The 17,590-nt window shown below is 45.4% G+C and overlaps 1 protein-coding gene across 3 annotated transcripts in view; it reads left to right on the forward strand.

The window, feature by feature from the left end:
• Positions 1–4,506: 4,506 nt before the first annotated feature.
• Positions 4,507–17,590, forward strand: part of camkk1a (calcium/calmodulin-dependent protein kinase kinase 1, alpha a) — a 52,393-nt gene continuing 39,309 nt past the window's right edge. The window contains exon 1 of one of the 3 annotated variants that reach the window (XM_060057343.1): positions 4,507–5,135. The gene's annotated coding sequence lies outside the window, so the exon portion shown is untranslated. Of the gene's footprint in view, positions 5,136–16,675; positions 17,234–17,590 lie in introns of those variants that run through there. The other 2 variants (XM_060057345.1, XM_060057344.1) reach the window with 2 other exon arrangements.

A 17,590-nucleotide genomic window follows, 5' to 3' on the forward strand; every position in this document is an offset into this window, starting at 1 on the left:
TGGGTGCAAAAGCCGGGCTTCAGACCTTTAGGTTAATTTGGGGGGTGGGGGGGGGGCTCGAGTTGAGTCGGTTGAAGGGGCTCCCTGCCGTCAGCTCAGGGCCCCCAGAGGACACACGGATGAGGACCTGGGATTCACACAAGCGGGGTACGCACGTTTCCATTGCAGCCCCCTTTTGGTTAAGGCAAGCCAAAACGCAAGGCGTTATGCGTTCACAACAAGAGCCTTGGCTTTGCATGGGCAAGGCCTCGTCAAACTACACTACAGGCTTCCTCCTGTCCAGCTGTACCACGGCGGTGCTTCTTCACGTCATCACTTGCCCTCTCTTGCGGTTCCCTCACTCCTTCACTGTCACGACCTTGGGGCCGGATTTGGGTGTAAAAATTTAACGCACAGACACTCGCTTACTCTCCCACCCACACACACACACTCACTCAGTCACTCAGTCACTCAGTCACTCAGTCACTCACTCCCTCACTCACTCCCTCACTCACTCACCCCCCCAGCCCCCATATCTTCGCTTGAGGTCTTGGTGAAATTAGGCTTTAGCTCTTGGACGGTCAATGGCACAACATTGAACCGTTGGCAGGAATTGAGGCAGGGCTTGGCTAGTTAGTCGCTCGGTAGACTTGTCTGCACTTGTGTATTAATTACTTGCTCGCTTATCTTAAAAAGAAGGAACCTGACCCCATGGCAACAACTTCAATGCCTTATACAGCCCACCGCACATCCACATGACCTATGTGGTTAAAGATGAATGAATGTTTCTAGCCAGCCCCTAACATTACTTTCAATCATTCCACCCTTCCTTCATTTTTCCACCTGACTTCAGACGTGATTTAGATCTTAAAGGTCCCAGCTGATGATCTTCATGTACCGTGGGGGTCACCTCTCCTGTTGCCCTGCTTGTGTGGCTTAGCGCCGCTACCTTCAGCGCGTTAGCTTGAGATGCTTTAGTAACGCCGGCTCACTTGGCTTCCGTTTTTTATGACGCCTAATAATGTATATGACTGAATGAGCCCAGGGGGTTTCGGATTGTATCTTAAGTTCTTAATTATTATTGTGTTTTCTATGTTTCTGTGGGTCCCTGGTGCTCTCGTGCGCTGGGCTAGGCTGATTTTAGTGGCTTGCAACGGGGAGAACACCACTCTTTAAGTTCCTCGATAGCGTCCCCGGGCCACCGTGCCTGGTTCGTGGCAGGCCGAGCTCCACGTCAAACGTCATATCTGATTTCCAAACAAGGCAGCAACAACTTCCAAGCTGTTTGACTTGAACCCGGTGTTGACTTTAATGTTACAATATCAATAACTGTTTAAAAAAGAAAAACCTGCACAAAAAGCTGTAAAAAAAATAATAATGAAAAAGACAAAAAAAGGCGGTCAGAGGTTGTTGGTTTTCATTGGTTTGTTGCTACGTTTTTTTTAAGATGTTACCACCTCTGTCTGGACCAGCGTGGCATGGGGGTCCCTGGACCCTCTAGTCGGCTGCTTTCCGTCCCCTGGGTCCCCTGTGGCCCTTCAACATGCGGGGCCCCTTCGGCTTCCGCCAAGCACTATAGATCTGCATAGCCTTGTTATTTACTACTGAACCTCCATTTCTGTACAGAAGCTGATGGCATGGAACCTTGTTACTGTAATTAATAACCTATACAGTATATATATATTTAATTTTTTTGACTTGCGTTAATTAAAAATCTATTTACCGATAATCAATGATGACAAAAAAAACTGTTGTGAGAAACCATTTTTATCTTTGAGCACATGATTTGTTATAAGGTTGTAGTTTTTTTTTTTTTTTTTTAATAGAAAGGTTGGTTATTTGTTGTTCCTGTTTGGTTTTTACAGTTGCTGGGGTTTAGTGTCTTTTACTGTAGGGAAATGTGTATCCTGTTTAGGAATCCTGCTTGAGTTAAGACAACGACGACGATGATGGTGATTATTATTGATCGATGATCCAGTGAAGCGTGACCTGGTGGGAGAATGTTTAAGAATTTGTGAATGCATTGTCTGGTTTACACTGATGAGCGAAACGGGACGATTACAGTTTAATGGCGTTTTACGAGTGTGCATTGAAGGGCTTGATGTGGCTGCTCTAGAGACCTCATAGTCGGTCGGCCATTTAACGAGGGGCCGCGTTCCCTCAAGCATGGTACTCATGGTCTTGTCTCCGTTAACGATTAAAACAAAAATTACCCGCCATATTATTTTAAAAGGTTAGTTTGGCTTGGGTTGGTGTATGTTGACCACCCAGTCCCTCGTCCTTTTGTCTAAAATATCCACCGTCTCTAGAGCCGGAATCCCACCTTGAAATTGAATTAAAAGGGTTCTCTGTATTGCCTTGTTAATATTAAATGTGGACACATAATTTTATAAACAACAAAGACATGAAAATAAAGATTATTTATCTTGTTATTTATACAGAGGTGTTCTGTGTTTGTTTTTATTTATTTTACTGTTTAAACTGCTTAAAGTTGACTATTGAAATCATTGAAGACTATCTGACACAATGCTATATCTCAACCTAAAATGTGTATCTATAGAAACTAGACTGCTGTTGACTGGTGTATGAGTTATTTTAGCATTAAGATGGAAGCGAAACAATTGAGTCACAAGCAGGGGCGTAGCCACATGGGGGTCACCCCACTGTGCCCGAGTATGAGAAAAGAAAAAAGAAATACTGAACGGAAACGGTCTCAAGAAAGCTGAAATATATATAGTTTGATCTAACCTTGACTTATTATTCTTATTCAAAGTGTTATAATTTGACGTTATGAATAAAAAAAAAAATAGCCCCCACCACCACCACAGTGATAATGTTCTGGCTACGCCCGTGGTTGCAAGTCTAACATGACCTGCGCTTTCCTACGAGTATAATTGCAATGGTATGACACATTCTCACCAGCAGAGGGAAGTGTTTCACCATTAGCTCAGTCGAAATGCAGATCATACAACCTATGATCCACCTGAAACGACAGGTAAATGGCATATAAGGGGAAGTCACATTTTTTGATTGAGTGGAGTATGCAGAAATATTTTAAGAAAACTTTTGAGAGCGAGAGAGGCTTGTGTCCAGTTCATGAATTACTCCAAATAAATCCCTATTCCTTGGCCTAGGCCTACTATAACAAAACAGCGGGGAGCCTTGCACATTTCTACCTGCGGCGTCTGACGACAGGTAGGCTATAGACGCATGCACTCAAACACCATCCTTGCTTAATGCTAAACGCACGGTTCTAATCGCTCCCACTGAAAAGGTAAACACAGATTACACAGGAGAGGGTAAGGCCCTCATCGTGAGGACATGGGGTCTATAGGGCTCTAGACTACGACACGGCCTCACCAGATGCCCCTAATAGAGAGGAAAAGGATCTCATTACAGCCCGAGTCGTTTTCCGCTCAGACCTACAGAGACGCACAGCGGCACAGGATGCACCCACAGGGTAAGGCTGGATAGCGAGGCGTCAGTCCTACCCATTATCACCCTTCATAACAATATGGAGTCATTCAGCCGTTCCTTTTATCCAAAGTGAAGGCGACGGGGACTCTTCTTCAGATGTGTCACTACGGTACAGGTATGGTTTGGCAATCTTGCTCAAGGACGCCTGCTGATATATAGGAAACCAGAACCCTCCAGGTGAGAGTCAAACACCCACACCTCAACACTGTCCTGGCCCCACAAGATTGTTCAAGTGTGGCTCATAGATTTGAACCGAGTCAATGTTCATCTTTGACACTTGACTTTGAGATGCAGTCAGGACATCCTCAGCTCGGACCGGAGAAAAAGCGTTGTGGGAGGACTTGTGCCAGTGCCACCATCGCACTCAATAAGAGGCGCCTTTTTATTTCATTAAAATTGTGTGTTAAGTATAAAGTCTTCCTTCTCGATGAGACCCGTCCACCTCATCCTGCCCCTTGGGTTTAGTTGTGCACAGGGTTCGAGTTAGGTGGGAGCCATGGGAGCTGAGCAGGATATTTGGATGAAAGCAGGATATTTAAATATCGGTGGGGGTCTCTGAAGATACAGCAGCATAATATTGTAATTACAAATAAAGCTGTTTTCCACACCGACGCGAAACGGAGGTGTCTTCGACCTGAAGGGGCTTATTTACGACTTATTTTCAACAACTCAGCGCAAGGCCGGTACGGTCATCTCTCTCTCTCCCCCTCATCATCATAACTCGAACCCTGGTTGTGCACCATGAAGCAATTAAGTTGTTCCTAAAAGGGACCTTGTCAAGAGCTGCCATCAGCTGGTAGCCATGGCCCGTGGACGAGGTGGAGGTATTATGGTTTACTTTTTTTAAACACATTTATATGAATATTAATTCAATCATAACCAATAGAGGGACAACAGTTTTACGCAAAATTGTAGTAAATGTGAATAGAGAAGTCGCTTTCAAATGGCGCCAGATGGCCAGCAGAGGCCGCCCCATTTACCTCCTCTCTGATTTGATGCCAATAGACTTTAATAAGACTTAATCGGGTCGGTGGTGAAACAAAAATGAAAGGCAAGCCCTCACACGATGCGACCTTATTAGAAAGTGGTCTGACGTTGTATATTAATCAAGTTACTTCGTTACATTTGCTGCAACAGATTTAAACTGTGCTATATTAATGTCACAATTTAAAACCGCAACCTGACGGACTTTAAGACCCGTGGCGATGACCTTACATAGCGAAAGTTGCATTCTCCTTTTTTTTGTGAGAAATGTTTTTTTTTTTAATCCACGTTATTGTACGACCGTTCTTCATACAGTACGGTCGTAATCCAGTGCCTCGGATGGATCCGTAGGCTATATCCAGCCGCAGGGTGTCCTCGCAGTGCCTTCATGAGCCGATAGACTAGGCAAGTGGTGCATACGGTCCAAGCTTTCCGGAAGAGAGGGTATGAAATATGGGACAATTTTCAGGTCGGCAGCAGAGCATACAATACACCGGTGTAGTACATCGTGGGGATGCATGTACGTGATGCGACTGTAGTGCTTTCACTGCTTGTCAGGGGCAGCTACTGTTCTATCCGGGCTCGTCTGCTTACGATAGTCATTTAGAGTGTCAGCGCTGTATGTTTACGGACAGTGAACCTGGATATCCCCGAATTTCATCCCAGCGGCAGAAAAGCAGTGGACCACTTGATTGGTAAGTGAAACTTCAAACATCGTCCACCTTTACACCTGTGCACTGGTGATGTGCAGCCTAACCTTTGTTGTGGTAAAACGCAATTGGGAGACTTTCGCAGTGCAGCAGAGAGAGAGATAGAGCGCGCTCGCGTGTGTGTGTGTGTGTGTGTGTGTGTGTGTGTGTGTGTGTGTGTGCTTGCAGCGAGAGAGTGTGTGTGTGTGTGTGTGTGTGTGTGTGTGTGTGTGTGTGTGTGTGTGTGTGTGTGTGTGTGTGTGTGTGTGTGTGTGTGTGTGTGTGTGTGTGTGTGCTTGCAGCGAGAGTGTGTGTGTGTGTGTGTGTGTGTGTGTGTGTGTGTGTGTGTGTGTGTGTGTGTGCTTGCAGCGAGAGTGTGTGTGTGTGTGTGTGTGTGTGTGTGTGTGTGTGTGTGTGTGTGCGCGCGCGCGTGTCCGCTCGCGTGGCCTATCCTTACAATCAGTTTTTATGTTTTCATAGTGCGAAATCAGATTTACTAGTGCCTATTATCTATGACGATTTTGGTTCACAGCCACAGTAAACAGACTCGACCGCTTTTATTTGATCCCATCCCATGTCGTGTTTGTCTGTTCTGTCTAAATAGTTTTTATACACCTGTCATTATAGGCACACGTGGTCTTGAAAATGTTTAAGTGCATGGGAAGTAAAAGAAGTACAGAATGAGGAAGTTGCAGGTAATACTGCATTAGATGTGGCTTGTTGGGCAAAACTGGCCCAGCTGCACATGTTGGTTCATAAGTAGGACATCACATTATTCAGTAACCTCCAAATAGGGGGACATAAATTAGCAATTTCAGCAGCTGCTTAATATGGAGGTCAAGGTGGTCAACCTAGAAGTGCTAAAAACATAACTACATTGGGGTATTCCTACAAACCTATTAAGAATAGTTATAACACACACACACACGCACACGCGCGCGCGCACAAACAAATAGATTAGTAGATTTCTGTATATGGCCAGGTCTATTCTTAAGTCCAGGGCTGTGTGTAGAGAGTCTCCTCATAATGAATGAGACGGCCTTCAGGATTCCTCTGTGCCATATCTAAGCTGTTGAGGTGCAGCTCACATTCAGCTGCTCTCGCACAAAGGTGAGACACAAAGGCAGTTGTCCCACACTCTCTCATCCTCAGCCTTGCTGAATTGAATATAGATATATGGCACAGGTAACCCCCTAACCCTGGCAACCTTAATGCCATGGTCTATATACCAAATTAAAACTGATTGAATGTTGTTTCGCTTTCTGTTCTTCAATAACCTTGCGACTTATGTAGTGCTTTGTTTTATGTCACAACAAGTTCTGTATTTGTGTGTCTTGCCTGAGCAACACCATGACTTCTCCTTCTCCTGCCAACTTCCCCTTGGCTGGCTGAGGGCCGTGGAGTCCCAGTTACTCCATGCTTCAGTTCTTACACAGATAATATCTAAAGAAATAACGGTACATCATACCTTCTGGCTCCAATGGGGTGTGTGTGTGTGTGTGTGTGTGTGTGTGTGTGTGTGTGTGTGTGTGTGTGTGTGTGTGTGTGTGTGTGTGTGTGTGTGTGTGTGTGTGTGTGTGTGTGTGTGTGTGTGTGTGTGTGTGTGTGTGGCTACGTTAGAAGCAGTAAGAAAGAGTAGTTTTAATATGCCCGTTATTATGTGCATCTGTGTGTCAGATCGGTAGTTAGATAAGATGGAGCCTTTGTGAGGAACTGAACTGTGTGTGTGTGTGTGTGTGTGTGTGTGTGTCCGTCCGTCAGTCAGCCATTGACTGACAGATTGGGACTTTGCAGGGTGGGGGATGTTCCATACGGCGCTGCTTTGTCTTCGTTTTAATATATGCTTGATTCAATGGTTATTAGTGGAAACATCACAATGGATGTCGGGGGTCTGTGATACAGAGAGGAGAGGAGAGACTCAATGACTCATCGTGGGAGACTGACACGCAACGTCAAGCCGGCAATAGTGAGGAACACATCATGTCCTGACATGAAACCAGACATTACACGGACATGTGGTTCTCACTCAGTGTACACACCCCTCATGGCTGCATGAACTATACATCTTAATCAGTGAATTTATTATCTAACGGTTCTACCTGCTGGATTATCATAGCCACATCACGAATGCATTTGGACCTGAATTACCTTTGGTGTAATCATCCACACACAAGGTATTCAGTTGTTGAGGGAGCCCAATGGAAGGTCCAACGCAGACAGTGTTGCCACTGTCTCCCTGCAGAGACACTTCAGCCTCTCTTCAAGCGGACCCCTTTTGAAGCTGCGCAGACTGAGTGCCGTCTGCTGAATTCTGACACCCGTCCTCCTTGAATCCGTGCCAAAGAAGCACTTTAATGAATGCTTTTTCACAGCCTTTCATGTTGACTCAATACGACGCAATGTCGCATCTGTCATGGGTCGTTCCGGGGGGTGGATGGCATCGTATCTGCCACCATCGCTTCCATGATGGGACCCACGGGACTGGCTGCCTGGACACACTTGTGCTGTATAGGGAAGGCCAGCCGGCCAACGCAATCATTATTGGGTTGGTTCAAGGATCAGCCACCCAGGGGCCACCTAAGTATGACTCCCCATGCCCTCGTTTGGTATCGAAACGAGTTGTAGGGGGGAGGTGGAGGCAAGGTGCAAAGGAGGTTGTCCTGTCCTCATGTATATCTCTGTGTGTAACTCTGCTCGGCATTAGAAACGGAGAGAGATGAGAGATCATGAGATGTGCTTCTTCCAATGGCTGCACACGGCAGCTTTTGTTCCATGTCCTTTTCAAGCTTGGGTACAGAACATGTTGTGCTTACTGTGCCGCGCAGGTGGTGCCTACTTCAGCCAGAGTCCGTTTGTGTTGTTAGTGTTATCTCTGGACTAAAGGATTTGATGTGGGCTCAGCAGGCTTATAGGTGCTGGTAGTACCGTTTTGTTTAGGTGATACTAAGGTACGTGGTAAGTGTTTAGATCGTGTTACTGTTCAGATGAAGGGTTTGCCCTTTATTTCCTGCCAAAAAATGAATAACTGATGCCCTTTGAAAATCATTTAAATATTTACCTTTACAGTATATGTCACCACTAATTTGTAGCACAACTAACTACTCGGTGTCTGACTTGGACATTGCATAGGAGCATTGGAATGTAATTATTATGTTGGTAGTAATGTTTTCTTGGTCATTGTTTAGTTATTAATCACAAACCTATTCGTCTTTATGGGGACACATTGTTATGTCTCATGTAAGGCGTTGCAAATATTAATTTTTCATGCATGATGACCTATACTAGCCGAACAGCCTCTAGCATGAGATGTGGTCGTGTCGGGCCTTTTATGCTGATGTGAAATTAGCATGGTCATCACGCAGTAGCACAGTCAGACAGGCATGATGCAAATTTTTTCAACAACAATGCTATCGCATCTTATCACACGTGCCATAAAAGGCAGTCAGGCCAGGGGGTGACTCCGTTTTTTTTATATAGAGTTGTGCAACTCTGGAATCCGACAGTGCACCACATGATTAGAGATTAGCTGAGTATCTTCCTTCAACACAACATATTTTGACATCTGACAAATCGTTTGTGTCACGCACATCTACCGTGTTCATCATCCTTATCAATATGTTGGCGTTATAAAACATGTTTCTTTGTGGGTTTGTATACGCATGCAAGTCTAAGCTGTTCTTGTTCTCGGGGCATAAACGTAGCCTTTCATTCTCAACTTTTTTGGGGGGTGGCTTGAATTGCTTTGTGCAGTGAATGTCAACTGTGATGTTAACATTCATGTATTTCCTCAATTTGTTTTTGATGAAATCATCTACAGAATGCCAAGCCGCATTATTTTACATTTCCTTTTTTACTGTTTTGAATGATTGTTTTTAGTTCACAGAGTGAAAGCTCCCACTCAGTTCTGCTCCTGGACAAGGACCTTTTGAATGACCGTATGCGGCATCCATCACAACCCAAATGAAAGTAACCCAGCGGCAACCCAGAGGGAAGGAAAGGATTGAAGCAATATCAGGACCTAAAAGAGCCCTGAGTGCACAACCAGAGAGAGACGGCTCTTCATTAGTCTTCATTAAATCCCGGTAAAAACCCCCATCTGCTCAGCAGCCTCCTTCCAAAGCAGGACCACCAAAATAGCTCAGGGGGTTTTCAGATATTTTGGGTTCACCTATGCAGTAGGCATACCTTCTCCCCAACTCAGCCTCCAACCCTTCCCCAAGCTAGCTCCAGTCCCCCTCGGCCTGCCCGTGAGCCTCTGTTGACACACATAAGCGTGTGGGTAACCTCTGAGTAGGTCGACTCAAGAAAGCACTCAGCAAGAGAACAAGGGTGCAATTCAGTTGTTGGTTTAACATCGCAGACCACTTCCCAGGATAGTGGTGGTTTCTATTCACTTATCTATATGCGTTGTTTTCTTGGCTCTGTTTTGTTTATTTATTATTTTCAAGGCTTTCCATTCAGCCGTCATCAGAAAGAGGCAATTATCCTTGCTGTTTACTTGCAGATTATTTGCCCTATTTGGGATTCTGGCGAGGTAAAGCATTCAGGCCTTCCAAGAACATGCAAGTTTGCTTTATTTAAATCCAACAAGGACTTCATTCGTAATAAACAGCTTTTTTTAAATTGGGATAATCATGTTGATTACCTCTCCCTTTCAGAATTCCAAGGCTGTGTGTGTGTGTGTGTGTGTGTGTGTGTGTGTGTGTGTGTGTGTGTGTGTGTGTGTGTGTGTGTGTGTGTGTGTGTGTGTGTGTGTGTGTGTGTGTGTGTGTGTGTGATAAACTATGAATATTTGATGCTTGCGCATGATGAGTTCCGCCGTTTCAGTGTTCTTTGTATTACTGCGGCTCTCAAGGAGCGGTTTTGTGTGTCGGCGTTGGTGGTGATGGTGATGTTCGCTCCTCGCTCCACCAACCTGTCCCTGTGGAGCAGATATCCCAAGAATCTGTCCCACAGTGTTCCAAAGCTACTCCCCTTCTGTGGGAGTTATGGAAAACATGTAGGCCTATTAACGTGAACATGAAGAATGAGGACATTTATAGAGACATGCTTTGCATGACAATGTGATAATAAATCCCCAGCTGTCCAACTGAGAATTATTATTTGCATTAAAGTATAGCTGAAGGTTTGTTATCAGTTGAAAACCAGTAGTACTGTTGTCTCTTCCGTTTCTTCATTGCGACGAGTCCATATCTTTTCTTTCAGTTCCCACCTCCGGGTGTTGAAGGATAATTTAAATAGTGCCTGCCCCTCATTGCCTGGAGTACTTATTGAATGTGATCAAGCTTCTCCTTCTCAGGACGTAGAAATCGAGCCATTCGACCAAATGTGTTTCAAACGTTCCTTTGATGGAGTGAGGAATTATTTATACTATGTCATGGCAAACGGCCAAACTCTGGATTACCCTTAAAAAAAAACATGAAAGAAAATATTATTTTTCCTCTACTTTGCTCATTCAATTTGCTTTCCGACGTCTTATGCAAAAAAATCTACTTAAATCCTCTATATAGATGCTAAAGGGTCGGTCCTCATACTTTTTCGCCCTATGTCTATATATACTGTGAATCTAATTTGTCTAGGGATATTCTGTCATATTTCAGAAAATTTTCTCGGAATACCACTTTTCATCGCCATAGAAAAAGAGGGAATTTTTTTTCCAGTTCAACTGGAAAGTCCTACTTGATCTCGACCAAAACCCTTAGGCATTCATCAAGCTCTTCTTCCCTCAAGAACTTGATTGGCAGGTTCAAGTAACAAGACACACACATACCCCCACCAATCTCTACACGCAACTACAGCGCATTTAACAACAACACATGGCGGTCCTGATCTCAGGAGGCAGGTGATTTTAGCTGCCCAGCTCATGGGGTGGTGATTAAGATAGGCCCTTCTTGTCAATCAGCCTGGAGCAGATTGACAAGGAGGGCCTTGTCAATAGCGAAGTTCCAAAAAATAAATTCAAGCCGCTAGAAATTCTGCAATAACCAAGCAACCATTCGGTTGTCATTCTTATTATAATGATGGAAAAAGCACCAAGATAGCGGCTTGGAAAGTGTGTCATCTTGTTCAACCCTCCTATTGGACAAGGAAACTGAAGTCACTGTTTTCCCTACTTAAGAAAATTACCCAACCCCAGGATTCTCTCCCCCCTCACTTGTACACAACCTCCTTCTGCAACTCCATGATGTCCTTTTTCATCGATAAAATCAAAAATATTCACCTGCACCTTGGATCAACCCCTCATCTCAATATCTCAGCCGACTTTCACCCTTCCACACACTCATTCTCCTCCTTCCAGCTCCCTGATTTCTCAGAAATCACTGAACTCATTCGGAAATCCAAGCCATCCACCTGTCAACTTGACCCCCTACCCACACATCTGGTTAAGGCCTCCCTCCCCTCCCTAATTCCTCTAATTTCTGCAATCATCCACTCCTCTCTTACTACTGGAACTGTCCCTACATCCTTCAAAACTGCTGCCATCACCCAAATTCTGAAAAAACCTGGTGCAGACCCCTCCAACTTCAACAACTTCCGTCCTATATCCAATCTGCCCTATATCCAATCTCCAAAATCCTGGAAAAGACAGTTGCCTCCCAACTCCATTTTCACCTATCTGACAATTACCTTTACGAACAGTTCCAGTCCGGATTCCGCCTACTCCATAGCACTGAAACAGAACTCATCAAAATCACCAACGACCTCCTTATGGCAGCTGATTCTGGACTACTCACCATCCTCGTCCTCCTGGACCTGAGTGCAGCCTTTGATACCATCTGTCACACCACGCTCCTCAACAGACTATCCTCCATTGGCATCACCGACACTCCATTTGACTGGTCCACATCTTATCTTTCTGGCCATACTCAATTTGTCCAACTAAAGTCTTTTAAATCCATCCCCTCCCCCGTCACCTCAGGTGTTCCTCAGGGTTCTGTCCTGGGGCCCCTGCTCTTCATCATTTACATCCTTCCCCTCGGCAATATCTTCCGCAAATTTGACATTCATTTCCACTGTTATGCTGATGACACCCAGCTCTACCTCTCTACTAAAGCCCTCGTCCACTCTCCCGCCCTCTTCCCTTACTGATTGCATCTCTGAAATAAAAACCTGGTTCACCTGCAACTTTCTCAAACTCAACAGCAATAAAACAGAAGTTCTCCTCGTCGGCACCAAATCAACCCAGACAAAACCTGACAGCTTTTCCATCACTATCGATAACACCTCAGTTTCCCCCTCCCCTCAGGTTAAGAGTCTGGGTGTCATCCTCGACAGCACACTATCATTTCAAGCACACATCAATAACATCACCAGGTCTGCCTACTACCATCTACGCAATATCAACCGCCTCCGCCCATCCCTCACACCCCATAGCACAGCCATCCTTGTTCACACCCTGGTCACTTCCCGCATTGATTACTGTAACTCCCTCCTCTTTGGTATCCCCCTCAAGTCCATCCGTAAGCTTCAACTGGTCCAGAACTCTGCCGCTCGCATCATCACCAGAACCCCCCTCCATTAATCGCATCACTTTAATCGCATCACTCATGTCCTTCAGCAGCTTCACTGGCTCCCGGTCAAAACCCGCATCCATTTCAAGATTCTGCTCCTCACCTTCAAGGCCCTCCACAACCTCGCCCCTTCATACATTTGTGAACTCCTGCACACCAACACACCCACCCGCACTCTGCGGTCCTCCTCTTCCATTCGACTCACTAGTGTACCACCCGCCCGCCTGGTCACCATGGGGACCAGGGCACGCAGCCGATCTGCCCCCCACCTCTGGAACACCCTCCCACCTGACATCCGTAACTCTGACACTCTCCACTTTTAAGTCCCGTCCAAAAACACGTCTTTTTAAACTGACATATTCAATCAAATTCATTGTCTCCCACCCATTTCACCCCACTTGTGTAAATTGTTTCAATGTATCTTGTTCTTGCGTTTGTTATGATTGTTGATTTTGTTTTTTAAACACTGCCCTGTAAGGTGACGAGTGCTATGAAAGGCGCCCTCAAATAAAATGTATTATTATTATTGACATGGCTGAACATAAGGAATCTAAACCACTATCCTATGTAATGGCTGATACATTGGCTGGTGCTGGAAATGAATCTGAAATAACCCTGACATTCATGAAGTGGTTCTGTTCTGCATCGCCCGAACATTGACCCCTTGTTTCAAGGCTCCTCCTAAAAGCCTTTCCACTGGAAGACCTGGATTAAAACGCCAGTGTAGCCTCGGTTTTTATATAAAATATATACACACACACGCCCACGCTGGGGGACATCCAATGGCAGCCCTTGTAGATTAAGGCCCAGCAGACTGTGAGCGTGCGCTGGGATGAGCCTGAGCAGATGGCGTTCTGTTTACAGTATATCTGGTTAGCGCAGACTTGTCAGCAGTTGCTAGTGGCGTTTCTGTGACTGGCGGTTTGAGATGTCGGAGCTGGGCGGTCGCCGCCGCCACTGCCACATGGCGTTCTGTAATTTGTCGTAATTGCTGTCAATGTCAAATGGTTTGTGGAAAAGCGGATGGAAGTCCCTACTGAATGCCATGTTATCGTCAACAAGTTGTTTTTTTGGGGAATCTAATTTTATGAATAATAGGATATAATTGCTTTAAAACTTGGCATTGGTCCAGTGGATGGAGCTCGACAATTTGAGAGCCCAGAGAACAACTTTAGGAGGGTGACGGTGTCAATGCTTGACTCATGTAAAAGAGGTGGATATCCGCGGGGCTGGATTTAATGAATCTCTTTACCAATTCTACGGCCTTCTCCCTAACGAAACAGCTAGCAATCAGACTGAGCCTGGAAGAGATGGATGATGAAACACCCGAGAAAAGGTGTAACGGCTCCTGCTGTTGTGGATGTTATGTGCATGAATGCCTTCGCTTTTAGCCAGAAACCTCTCTCCGATACTCGGGTATTTCAATTGCAACTCCAGAGACAAAAGCAGAGAGAGACCGGGTGCTTTCTCATTCGCTCCGGCGCCGTCTACACTTATTTTCTGCCAAAAAGTACAGAGACAGCGCAAGATACATACAGATGCAGAAAGAGAGAAATAAAATTGAATTAAACATTGAAAAAAATACGGATAGAGTGACAGAGATACAGAGAGAGAAATAAAGAGAGGGAGAGACGAATATGAGGGACGGAGAGAGTACTTCAGATAGAGAGACAGTGAGAAATGAAGAGAGAGAAAGATAGACAGAGAGAGGGAGAGTAAAACACAGAGAGAGAGAGTTATATAGATAGAGAGACAGCGAGAGAAAATACTGATACAGTGAGAGAAACCAAGAATGACATTGAAAGAAATACAGAGAGTGACAGAGATGCAGAGATAGAAATACAGATAGCGAGACAATTAGAGAGGGAAATTCAGATATTTGGAAATTTAGAGAGATACAAATACAGAGAGAGAGAGAGAGAGAGAGAGAGAGTGATAGACAGAGGAATACAGATGGAGAGAGTGACGGAGAGGCTAAGAGACAGGCAGCCCAGTGCAGCCTCTGCTTTAACAATTAATTTAAGAAGAGGTGAATGGAAAATAAAATATTAAAAAAATAATAAAGAAGAGGTGGATGATGGCTAAAGGGAGTCTCTTGAATTGATACATCGCCACAATGGGTGCTCTTGAAACATTTGTTGTTTTCACAGCTGTATGTTAATAGGCAGTGGGGCAGAGCTGTCGCTTGGATTCGGCCCAGCCGCCGTCTCAAAGCACTTATTCAATCAAACATGTCGCTGGATGAGTGTGCACTGGACATTACAGTCAGAAAAAATAAGGCGAGAGAGCGACTGAGTCCGTAAGTAGCTAGTTGTCCATTCTGTTTCAACTTTATAATACCCATTTTTACACTCATGAAAATGACCCCAGGCTATAAAGCACATTTTTAACAGACCAGGCCAGAGATTGTAATCAGTTGGATGTTAACACGAAATACAGATGTGTGCTGCATAAATTTTTTTCACATTTATAAATATAACATTTACTATGAAATCTGTTCATGCATTGATCAGATGCTTGATGGTCTTTGTCCGCCTACCCAACAAGTAAAATCATCGTTATGTCCTCCTTTGCTCATTTGTTAACAGGTCTACCAATAGAAACGTGTCTATCTGTGTTTCCATACAATCTGCAGCAGTCCTCTTAGCAGAGGGGCGGTGGTGTCTGTAAAGGTGGACAGATTGAGATGAGTCAGGCTTAACCAGTGCTGTTGTTGATACGAGAAGACGGCTGAGAAGAGATTGAGTTTTCCGGCTGACCTTTTGTCAAGCCCAGAGCGCAACAGGAGTCAGAACGGCGTCCCTCCCTGAGTGTGTGTCATGTGTCGCACAACACACACACACACACACACGGCACACACACACACACACACACACACACACACACACACACACACACACACACACACACACACACACACACACACACACACACACACACACACACACACACACACACACACACACACACACACACTTAATTCAGCACTGCCTCTGGTTACTACAGTTCTGCTTCTAGTTACTACAGTTCTGCCTCTAGTTACTACAGTTCTGCCTCTAGTTACTACAGTTCTGCCTCTAGTTACTACAGTTCTGCCTCTAGTTACTACAGTTCTGCATCTAGTTACTACAGTTCTGCCTCTAGTTACTACAGTTCTGCCTCTAGTTACTACAGCTCTGCCTGTAGTTAATACAGCACTGCCTCTGGTTACTACCGTTCTGCTTCTGGTTCTGTTCTTTGGGCCATTGAGTCTGGCATCACATTGATGAGCCATATTCACTCTCTCATTAAACCTCTCTGTCTCTGCTCCAGGCTGATCCAGTTTTTTTCCTTTGTGTGAGGAGGACAGGACATGTGTGAGCTACTAATGGTGTACTCAGTGGTACTGGGTCATTGTTTGTGAGGAAATATTAGGTAATTTTAGTAATAATTACATTAACATAAAACCATTAGAGATATTGTCTATGGATCGGATGATGCATCGATTTTCTGGAGCACTGTTGATTGGATTTATAAGTAGATTATTTCCTTCATTATAGCGTCATTTATTCGTGAGGGCCTACTCGTCTACCGTGTGTGTGTGTGTGTGTGTGTGTGTGTGTGTGTGTGTGTGTGTGTGTGTGTGTGTGTGTGTGTGTGTGTGTGTGTGTGTGTGTGTGTGTGTGACAATTCTGCCACTAGCCTTATTTGTTGATTCATACCTGGTTCCCTTCAATTACGATTCTCTTTGTTTTTGTCATCTGTACCAAGATTCTTTTAGGAAATGTTTTCATCTGGAAGCGATTTCAAAAGTAGAATTATACAGACTTCATACCTAGTCAATTGGATGAGCTGAATCCCAGGAGCAGATTCTGTACACCAGGTCGGTGGACGTGCTAGTTGTGTGTCAAGGGGCTCTGATGGACCGGGGACAGAGCGAGACGGCGGAGATCAGGCTTACCTGCCTGCTTCTGGGGGACCCATCGGAGGGTGGAAATGAAGGACTGGGGTGGTGGTGGTGGTGGGTGGTGGTGGTGGTGGGTGGTGGTGGTTCACGGAAACCCATTCCACACGGGGGCTCTGCAATCTCCCCCGGCGACAGGATTATATGGCACAGGTACACCTTCCCCCACCTCCCTCTCCCTCTCCTCTGTATAGCGTGACATGTCATTACTGCTGTGAATGGAACAGCACTGGATGTACAGGACGGTTTGGAGGAGCCGAAACAAAGCAGATTGTTGTGTAAGAAGTGGTGCTGCAGGACACTGTGTGTGTGTGTGTGTGTGTGTGTGTGTGTGTGTGTGTGTGTGTGTGTGTGTGTGTGTGTGTGTGTGTGTGTGTGTGTGTGCACGCCCGCGGAGTCCTTAGCTCCGCCCCCTAGGCTGAACGCTTCCCGGATTTGTCGCCCGACTCAAAGAAGAGAGCAGGTGTGCCTCTTGGCTGCCTGCCTGTCTGCCTGCGTGTCGGTCTGTCTGCCTGCCTGCCTGCCTTGAGGCTGGACTCCTGGAGCTCCGTCCTCCTCAGTAGGTCTTGCACCCGGGCTCTGTGCTTCTTGGGGAGGGAAGTCCTTCAAGCGTCCAGCAGTCATGGCAGAGCTTCAGCCCCGGTCGGAGAGTAAGTAAAGAGGAGTTGTAAAACTGGGCAGGAGTTTGCATCGCTGAGGAACAGTATCCTGTGTAATCTGGTATTTAGAGTATTTATATCTCGAGGTTTAGAAGTGTGAATGCGCGTGTGTGCCAGTCCTATTCAGGTTCATGTGAAGCCAGAGGAGCGTTTAACAGTCTCAGGGATGAGGGTGACCGGTGTATCACCTCCATTGGCCGGATTATCCATGGGATTGAATTAAAGGGGCAGAGGGATTAGAGCTACAGGTGACCATCTCGGTGGTGGTAATTCCCCTCCCAGCTACACCAATGGGACGTGATATAACTACCTTTTTCATTTGAATTTTCTCACCAGCATCCATAGATG

The sequence above is a fragment of the Gadus macrocephalus genome, chromosome 7, assembly GCF_031168955.1.
Source record: "Gadus macrocephalus chromosome 7, ASM3116895v1".
NCBI classification, from domain to species: Eukaryota; Metazoa; Chordata; class Actinopteri; order Gadiformes; family Gadidae; genus Gadus; species Gadus macrocephalus.